At 42.4% G+C, this 9728-nt stretch overlaps 1 non-coding gene across 1 annotated transcript; it reads left to right on the top strand.

Moving 5' to 3' along the window:
* The first annotated feature begins 489 nt into the window (after positions 1–489).
* LOC119926244 lies at positions 490–627 on the top strand. The gene has a single exon (XR_005450134.1). It is a non-coding gene; the product is annotated as a small nucleolar RNA SNORA7 (small nucleolar RNA).
* Positions 628–9728: the final 9101 nt, after the last annotated feature.

Below are 9728 nucleotides of genomic sequence, written 5' to 3'. Positions count from 1 at the left end.
GCTGATTCCACACACATTAATTATCAGTTATCAATCAATGGTATTTATCGAGTGCTTACTACATGCAGAGCACTATACTGAGCTTTTGGGAAAGTACAATACAACAGAGGTGGTAGACATGATCCCTGCCCACAAGGAGTTTATGGTCTATGGGGAGAGACAGATGGCAAAATAAATTACATATAGAGGAAACAGTAGAGCATAAGGATATATATACATATATATATTATATACATATATATGTTCATTCATTCATTCAATCGTATTTATTGAGCGCTTACTGTGTGCAGAGCCCTGTACTAAGCACTTGGGAAATACAAATTGGCAACATATTTGTTGTGTTGCGGGGCTGGGGTGAGTATTATAATGTTCAAGGGATGGACAGTCAAGTGTATAGAAACACAGAGTAGAGAGAGATTAGGAAAAATGAATGCTTAGTTAGGGAAGGCTTCTTGGAGGAGATGTGATTTTAGGGGGCTACTGAAGTTGGCCCTCTCAGGGTCGCACCGCGAGAGTTTCCAGAACTCTTCCAGTCTTGACTACAGGAGGGAGAGTCAAGCATAGGCCTACCCATTCCATTCCTAGCTTGGCCAGTGGCTAGTGAGTGGAAGGCAATGTGCTGCAAGTCAAAACTCCCCTGTTCTGGGCAGCGGTGGCATGAAAGAGAGTCGAGGGCAGAGACTCATTTACTGCATGGGAGGAGGCAATGGTAAAACACTTCCATATTTTTCCCAAGAAAACTCTATGGATACACCACCAGAACGCTTGCACATGGAAGTGGGACATTGTGGGAGAGATGTGCCCAAGGCGTCGCTATGGGTCGGACGTGACTCGACAGCATAAGACAACAACAGTTCCTGAAGATGGACTGTCTATCTCACTTGACCTCTTCCTCTCTAACCTCTGTTCTTAAAGATGCCATCCTCTCTGGCTCTCAAATGCTCATTTTCCAAACACTTCTCTAAAGAACTTCCATTCACGTTAACTCCTCCAAGCACAATGGCCTGCCTCTAATCCACAGACGCCGGGAGCCTCTCCTGACTGACAAATGATAGGAACTGGAGCTGAACCAAAACAATTTTGGGGTTGGCTTTCTAATTTGGTTTAAGTGAACTCTGTTTTGAATTAGGATCATTTCGTTTTCCTCCCAAGGGAACCAACTGGAAACAACAAGAAACTTCAATGGAAGTTGTAAGCACAATGATCGGGCTGATTGAGGACATGCAGCTGACTTCCCAGGAGGTAGAGGAGGTGCAAGGAAGGGGAAAGGCAAGAAATCTTGATAATCGACCCTTCCTACCCTGTGTCCCCTCCCCTTCCAAAATCATCATTCTTCCTTTCTTCTGGAGTGGAAAAGTTCAGTCTCATGGAGTCGCATGGTGTAAAGGTGAAGTAGTGATCTTGAATATTACAATGCTTATTCCATGTGCTGTTGATCAGCCCTTCTGAACTGAGCAACATTTGAAATCCATCCTCAAAGGGCCCTACCGATTCAGGCAGAGGGACGTTTACAGATGGGAAAACCCGAAACACCAAGAGACAAAGAGACTTTGCCTCCTCATGTCACAGCGAAATCCCGACAGAGCCAGGGCTGGCCACAGGCTTCCGGATGCTCAGTAATCCAAGCTGCCTCACTCTTTTAACGATGACTGTGTAACCTACACATCGGCGAGTTCTCCATCTGCAACCAGCCTCAGTCCAAACATGGAACTTGAAACCAGAGAGAGTAGATTAACTATTTCCATGGCAACCCAACATCCAATTCTCTTTTCCCACATCCCCTAGATCCCTTTAATGTTTAAACATTTGCTGATGAGGAAATGGGAGGAAATATATTAAAAGTGACAAGCAGAGAGGCCTCCTTCGTTAGTGGGACATCACCACACACTTTCCATCCCCGAATTTCATAGCTCTTTCCAAATACTCACTGTGGAGAGAACCTTGGTGCTTTGGTACATTTTTCACTGGACAGTCTCCTCCAGGAAGTCATATATCAGTAACTTAGATTGGAAGCCCCATGTGGGACAAGGAACTATGTCTAATTCATTCATTCATTCATTCAATTGTATTTATTGAGTGCTTACTGTGTGCAGAGCTCTGTACTAAGCGCTTGGAATGTACAAATCAGCAACATTTAGAGACAGACCCTATCCAACAACGGGCTTACAGTCTTAGAAGGGGGGAGACAGACAACAAAACAAAGCAAGTAGAACTCTCCCAGGGCTAAGTACAGTGCTTTGCACACTGTAAGAGCTTAGTAAATACTATTCCTACTAAATACTAACTCAGGTAACTAATTACAATAACTTCACTCAGTCTAGAATTGAGGAAGGGGAGTGAGAGATAAAGGAAGTAGCAGAGATGGAAGGGGAAAAAGGAATGGAGAACTGAGGGAGATGGGAAAGAAATTGAACGTACAGGAACATTTTCCAATTTATTTGGCTATTGTTGCAAGAATCCCAGCCCAATTCTGCATGCCCAAGAGGCTTAACTAATTAAGATAATCTTCCGAAATTTTGGAAACCAGATACGAAATCTGAGCTTTAGAGAGCCCTCCATATAAAATGGCAAATAAATCTGCGTTGTTGTAATGGCCAGATCCTTGTCCTAGGTGACTCCTTGAGAAACCTCATACTAACAGACCTTTCATAAATCTTCTCAAAGTATAAAATTTCCTTTCTCATTCTTTCCCTTGAATCCTTGGCAAATGCAAATACAGCGAAACCTTATTTTACCTGCCTCTCTTCATCTAGAGGATTAAAATAAAAGCTGTCCAGAGGCAGAGTGGCCTCATGGAAATAGCCTGGGGCTGGAAGTCAAGAATCCCGGATTCTAGTCCCAGGTCAGTCCCTGGCCTCCTGGGTGGCTTCATGGATATTTGACCACTCTTGCTCTCAGTTTACTCATCTATAAAAAGGGGATAAGGTACCTGTTCTCTCTCTTAGCCCCATGTAGGCAAGGGGTTGTGTCTCATCTGATTATCTTACCTCAATCCTACCTACCCCAATATTCTGACACTTAGTACTTTTAATCGTATTTACTAAGTACTTACTAGGGGCCAGGCACTGTACTAAGTATTGGGATCCTGAGAATCCTGCAGGCCACAGTCCCTGTCCCATATGGGGCTCACAGTCCAAATCATAGCAGGGAGGGTCTCATCCGTATTTGACAGATGAGGTAAATGAGGCATAAAGAAGTTAAATCATCTGCCCAAGGTCACGGAGAAGACAAGTGGCAGAGTCAGGATTAGAGCCCAGGTCCTCTGACTCTCCAACCCATACTCTTTCCACTAGGCTACACTGCTTCTCGTCTATTAAATTTTCACCCAACATTGGTGGTGGAATCACCATTTCCCCAATACCCCAATATCTCATCATTAATCTAATCAATAAAGTATGGATTTAATACCCAAAACACTATTGTTATTATCCCTGTTGGACTCCTAAGTGTTTCTGACTATTTGCTGGACCTAGGGCCAGGTTAGCTGGGGCTGCATCATGATAGATTTGTTCTTTCAGGCCTCCTTCTTCACCCGATCCATTCCCCTGCAGTGGAAATCTCATTCCTGCAATCTGGGCAAACAATCTGCCACTTCATTTCCATGTATCCGCATTAGAGCCACGCTGTCTATCTCAGGACAGTTCTCTGCCTTCTCTACTACCGTGCAAACTTCTTGGGGGCAGTGAATTTGTTGCAAATAATAATAATAATAATACTCCATCTAATGACAATAATAACAGTAGAAAGCTACCTCATCTGTAAAATGCGGAGTAAGACTGTGAGCCCTATGTGAGACAGGGACCATGGCCAGCATTCATTTATTCATTCATTCGTATTTATTGAGTGCTTACTGTGTGCAGAGCACTGTACTAAGCACTTGGGAAGTGCAAGTTGGCAACATCTAGAGACAGGCCCTATCAAACAGCGGGCTCACAGTCTGCTTTACTCTAGTTAAAATTCAGGCCTGGATTACATCACGTTCATCCAATTTCATTTGAATTGTTTCATTTCCCCCTTAATTCATTGGATCTAAGTGAAAAGTAAGTAAGGAATTTGTGAAGAGGGCAAGAAAAGTTAACAGTGAGTCTACCGGAGAGTAATGGTCTTCTAAGTTTTCAAGTGTAATTTATCTTATATATAGCAAGTTAACCAACTTTATGATATGTTGCCAACTTGTACTTCCCAAGCGCTTAGTACAGTGCTCTGCACACAGTAAGCGCTCAATAAATATGATTGATGGTTGATGATGATGATGATGATAAAAAATATATTTTTACTTGCTGTTTTTTCCTTTAGTTTTCGTATCAGTCTTGGTAAGTAGAGGCTTAGAATGCATTCGGTTCTTCCATGATGTGTGCATTCACTACACATTTTGAATATTATTAATATTTATCAATCATATTCATTGCACGTTTACTGTACTAAGTGCCTGGGAGAGTACAATATAACATCAGACACATTTCCTGCTCACAGGGAGCTCACGGTCTAGAGGAGCTCACAGTACAGAACATAATGATAGAATTAAGGCAATGCTCTTCCGACGATGCATCTCTATTTGGAATTAATGGAATGTATTTTGGGCACTGGGTGAGAAATCAAAATTTGAATTTTTGTTACTATGAGATTCTTCAAGAGCATAACACCCACCTTCTTGGAGAACTGATTGTACTTAGTCTTGACATTAACAAATCTTTTCGTTCAATAGTATTCTCTGAGTGCTTTATGCAGAGCAATCAACTAAGAGCTTGGGAAAGTCTAATACTGGTGGTGGGTGAGTCTTGCTCTCAAGGAGATTACAATCTAGCAGGGAAGACAAGCATTAACATAAACTACAGGAAAGGGAAGCAACCAAGTGTAAGAATATACTTTTGTACATAAGAATATATACTTACGTGTTATACAGTTGGTAGTCAGTGGTCATGGGTTCGAATCCCAGCTTCACCACTTGTCACCTGTGTGGCTTTGGACAAGTCACTGCTGTGCCTCAATTCCCTAATCTGTAAAATGGGGATTAAGACTGTGAGCCCCACATGGGACAACCTTGATTACCTTGTATACCCCCCAGCGCTTAGAACAGTGCTTAGCACATAGTAAGTGCTTAACAAATACCAACATTATTATTACACAGCGCCTGCAAATAGTAAGTACTTAACAAATACCATTATTGTTATTATTATTATTATTATTATTATTATTATTATTATTATTCTACATAAATGCAGTAGGGCTAGTGAGTTAGTACCAAAGTACTTAGGTGAGGTAGTAGATAGGGCAAATAGAGTAAGGGGATGGGAGGTTAATTTGAGGATAATAATAATAATAATAATAATAATAATAATAATAATAATAATAATAATAATAATAATAGTACTTGCTAAGCACTTACTATGTGCCAGGCACTGTATTAAGTGCTGGGATCGATTTCATTCATTCATTCATTCATTCAATCATATTTATTGAGCGCTTACTGTGTGCAGAACACTGTACTAAGCGCTTGGGAAGTACAACTTGGCAACATATAGAGACGGTCCCTACCCAACAGTGGGCTCACAGTCTAGAGGGGGGAGACAGAGAACAAAACAAAACATGTTAACAAAATAAAATACATAGAATAAATATGTACAAATAAAATAAATAGAGTAATAAATACTTACAAACATATATACATATATACAGGTGCTGTGGGGAGGGGAAGGAGGTAAGGCGGGGGGAAGGGGAGGGGGAGGAGGGGCAGAGGAAGGAGGGGGCTCAGTCTGGGAAGGCCTCCTGGAGGCAGTGAGCTCTCAGTAGGGCCTTGAAGGGAGGAAGAGAGCTAGCAAATCGAGTTGGACACAATCCCTGTCCTATGTGGGGCTCACAAATTTAATCCCCATTTTCCAGATGAGGTAACTGAGGCCCAGAGAAGTGAAGTGGCTTGCCCAGGGTCACACAGCAGACAAGTCACAGAGTCAGGATTAGAACCCATGACCTTCTACCTTCCAGGCCCATGCTGTATCCATTACACCATGCTGCTTCTGCTTTCAAACATCCTCATCTATCCCTTATCCTAAAGCAAACCTACCTTGACATCTAGGTCCTTTCGGGCATCATCCCATCTCTCTTCTACCACTCCTTTCCCAACTCCTTGAGTGAGTCGTCTATGCTTGCTGCCTCCACTCCCTCTCTTTTGATCCCTTCACTGAGGCTTAGCTTCTGCCCCCATTCACTTCATGGAAATGGCCCTCTCTAAGGTCACCCCTGAGAACCTTCTTGCCAAACTCAGTGGCTTCTACTCTATCTTAATCACCCTAACCTCTCAGCTGCCTTCTCCTGAAAACATTCTCCAACTTTGCCTTCTGGTTCTTCTCAATCAATCAATCGTATTTATTGAGCTCTTACTGTGTGCAGGTCACTCCTTCTCAAGTCTCCTTCTCAGGCTAATCGTCTGCCTCTCAAACTTGGAGATCTTTCAAGGTTCAGTTCTGGGTTCCTTTCTATTCTCCACCCAATGAGTTCGGAGAACTTATTCACTCCCATAGCTTCAACTTCCATCTTTAGACAAGAACATTCCCAAATCTCACCTCTCTCCTCCTTCTCTGTAGTCTCACATTTACTCCAACCTTCAAGACATCTTTACTTGGATGTCCTGCGGATCCCTTAAACCAGTAAGCACTTAAGAAATACCATTATCAAGCATTTAGTACAGTGCTCTGCACACAGTAAGTGCTCAATAAAGACAACTGAATGAACATGTTGCAAATGGAACTCTTCGTCTTACCACCCAAACCCTGTCCTCCCCCTGTCTTTTCCATCTCTGTAGGAAATAGCATTATATGCCCCGTCTCACAAGCCCATGTGCTTGGCTTTATCCTCGACTCATCTCTCTCATTTGCCCCGCACATTAAATTTGTCACCAAATTGAGTCAGTTCTACCTTCATGATATCTACAGAAGCTGCCCTTTCTTAAAGAAGCAGTGTGGCATAGAGGAAAAAGCACGGGCTTGGGGGTCAGAGGTTGGGGGTTCTAATCCTGGCTCTGCCACTGACCAGCTTTGTCATTTGACTTCTCTGTGCCTCAGTTCCCTCATCTGTAAAATGGGGATTAAGACTGTGAGCCCCACGTGGGACAACCTGATCACCCCTTCTACACTGTGAGCCCATTATTGGGTAGGGACCATCTCTATATGTTGCCGACTTGTACATCCCAAGCGCTTAGTACAGTGCTCTGCACACAGTAAGCGCTCAATAAATAAGATTGAACGAAAGAATGAATTACCTTGTATCTACCCCAGCACTTAGAAGAGTGCCTGGCACAAAGTAAGCGCTTAACAAATGCCATCATTATTATTATTATTATTATTCATTCATTCATTCATTCAATCGTATTTATTGTGCAGAAATGCTACTATGCTGAACATAGTACATAGTACATACAAACTGCTACTATGCTGATCCAAGTACTTATCGTATTTCACCTTAAGTACTCCAACAGCCTCCTCACTGACCTATCTACTGACTCTCCCCACTCCAGACCATACTTCCCTCATCCGCTGAGATCATTAAAAAAAAAAAAAAAGGTCATTCTGTATGTCCCACTCAGTAAAAACCTCCAGTGGTTCCCCATCCACCTTACAACCTTACCAACTCCTTACCATCAGCTTTTAGGCCCTCAATCACCATACCCTCTCCATCTTATCTCATTGATTTTCTACTACAGCTGAGGCAGTAAGCTTTGGTCTTCCAACACCAAAATGCTCACTGTACCTCTGTCCACTTCTATCCTCCTGCTTGACTTCTTCTCTTCACCATCCGTCTGGCCTGGAAATCCCTCCCTCTTCATATGCAACAGTCCACCATTTTCCCTATCTTCAAAGACTTCTAAAATCACTTCTCCTCCAAGAGACTACACCCTCATTTCCCACCCTCCCTTCTCTGTTGCCGATATACTCGTATCTGTGTCCCTTTTGCACCTGTTATGGTATTTGGTAAGCACTTACTATGTGCCAGGCACTGTACTAAGCACTTAATAGTCACCCCACTACCCTTAAGTACAGAGCCTTACATTCCACCATTTCCCCTTTCTGTTATCTATTCCAATGTCTGTCACCCCACTCTAGGCTGTGAGTCCCTTGTGGGAAGGAACAGGTCTACCAACCCTATTTTATTGTACTTTCCCAAAAGCAGATTACGCTCTCGGAACACAGTAAACACTATCGATTGAGATTGGGACAGTTTCTTGTAGGAGATATAATTTTAGTAGAGCTTCCAAGATGGAGAGAGTCATGGTATATTGCTTATTGAGGAAGAGAGAGTTCCACGCAGGAGAAAGGGTGAGAGCAAGGAGTTACTTTAGTCATGATCTATAGTCATTAGCCTCATTTGCTCTGTAATTATTCCTTGTAATGTGGAATCCATGGCAATTATCCAGAAGGGCCTTTTGAGAGCATCAGCCCTGTTGGCATCAATCGTCAGTTTCTGCTCATCTCTTTCATGAGAGCCACATCTTCTCTCTCTGCTCAGCCTATTCATTTTGACAGTTTTGAATATTTAAAAGCTTGTTAGAATGCGAACTCCTTGCGGGCAGAGAATATCCCCTTTTGTTATTTTGTACTTCCCAAGTGCCTAGTGCAATGCATCACATCAAATGGACCTTCAATAAATGCTATCATTCATTCAATTGTATTTATTGAGCCCTTACTGTGTGCAGAGCATTGTACTAAGTGCTTGGAAAAGAAAAACACAACAATAAACAGTGGCATTCCCTGCCTTTAATGATTTTACAATCTAGAAGGGAGGAGACAGAAATCAATATAAATAAGTAAAATTACAGGTAAAAATAATAATAATGATGATGTTCTTTGTTAAATGTTGTCTATGTGCCAAGCACTGTTCTAATCGCTGGAGCAGATACAAGGTAATCACGTTGTCCCATGTGGGGCTCACAGTCTTAATCCCATTTTGCAGATGAGGTAACTTAGGCACAGAGAAGTTTAGTGACTTGCCCAAAGTCAAACAGCTGACAAGTGGCAGAGCCAGGATTAGAATCCATGACCTCTGACTCCCAAGCCTGTGCTCTTTCCACTAAGCTACACTGCTTCTCATAAGTGCTGTAGGGCTGGGAGGGAGGAAGAGCATTCATTCTTTCATTCAATCGCATTTACTGAGTGCTTACTGTGTGCAGAGCACTGTACTAAGCACTTGGAAAGTATAAGTTGACAACACGTAGAGATGGTCCCTACCCAACAATGGGCTCACAGTCTAGAAGGGGGAGACAGACAACAAAGCAAAACATGTGGACAGGTGTCAAGTTATCAGAACAAACAGAATTAAAGCTAAATGCACATCATTAACGAAATAAATAGAATAGTAAATATGTACAAGTAAAATAAATAGAGTAATAAATCTGTGCAAACACATATAGGTGCTGTGGGGAGGGGAAGGAGGTAGGGCAGGGGGATGGGGAGGAGGAGACGAAAATGGGGGCTCAGTCTGGGCAGCAAAAAGGGAACAAGTCAGGGCAATGCAGAAAAAAGCAGGAGATGAGAAAAAGAGGGGCTTGGTCTATTACTAGTACTACTAACAACCAATGGTATTTATTGAACTTTGTCTTTGGGTAGGCCATTGTACTAAGTGTTTGGGAAGATACAATATAATAGAATTGGTAGTTATCTGCCCCCGTGAAACTTAGAGTCCATGGGGAGAGAATAAGGTCATGCACATAAGTGCTACTTGTTACTACTGCAACGACA

The sequence above is a fragment of the Tachyglossus aculeatus genome, chromosome 3 (genome assembly GCF_015852505.1).
Source record: "Tachyglossus aculeatus isolate mTacAcu1 chromosome 3, mTacAcu1.pri, whole genome shotgun sequence".
Classification (NCBI taxonomy): domain Eukaryota; kingdom Metazoa; phylum Chordata; class Mammalia; order Monotremata; family Tachyglossidae; genus Tachyglossus; species Tachyglossus aculeatus.
Note: the sequence above shows the minus strand (reverse complement) of the source record. Positions and strands in the feature narration are given on the sequence as shown.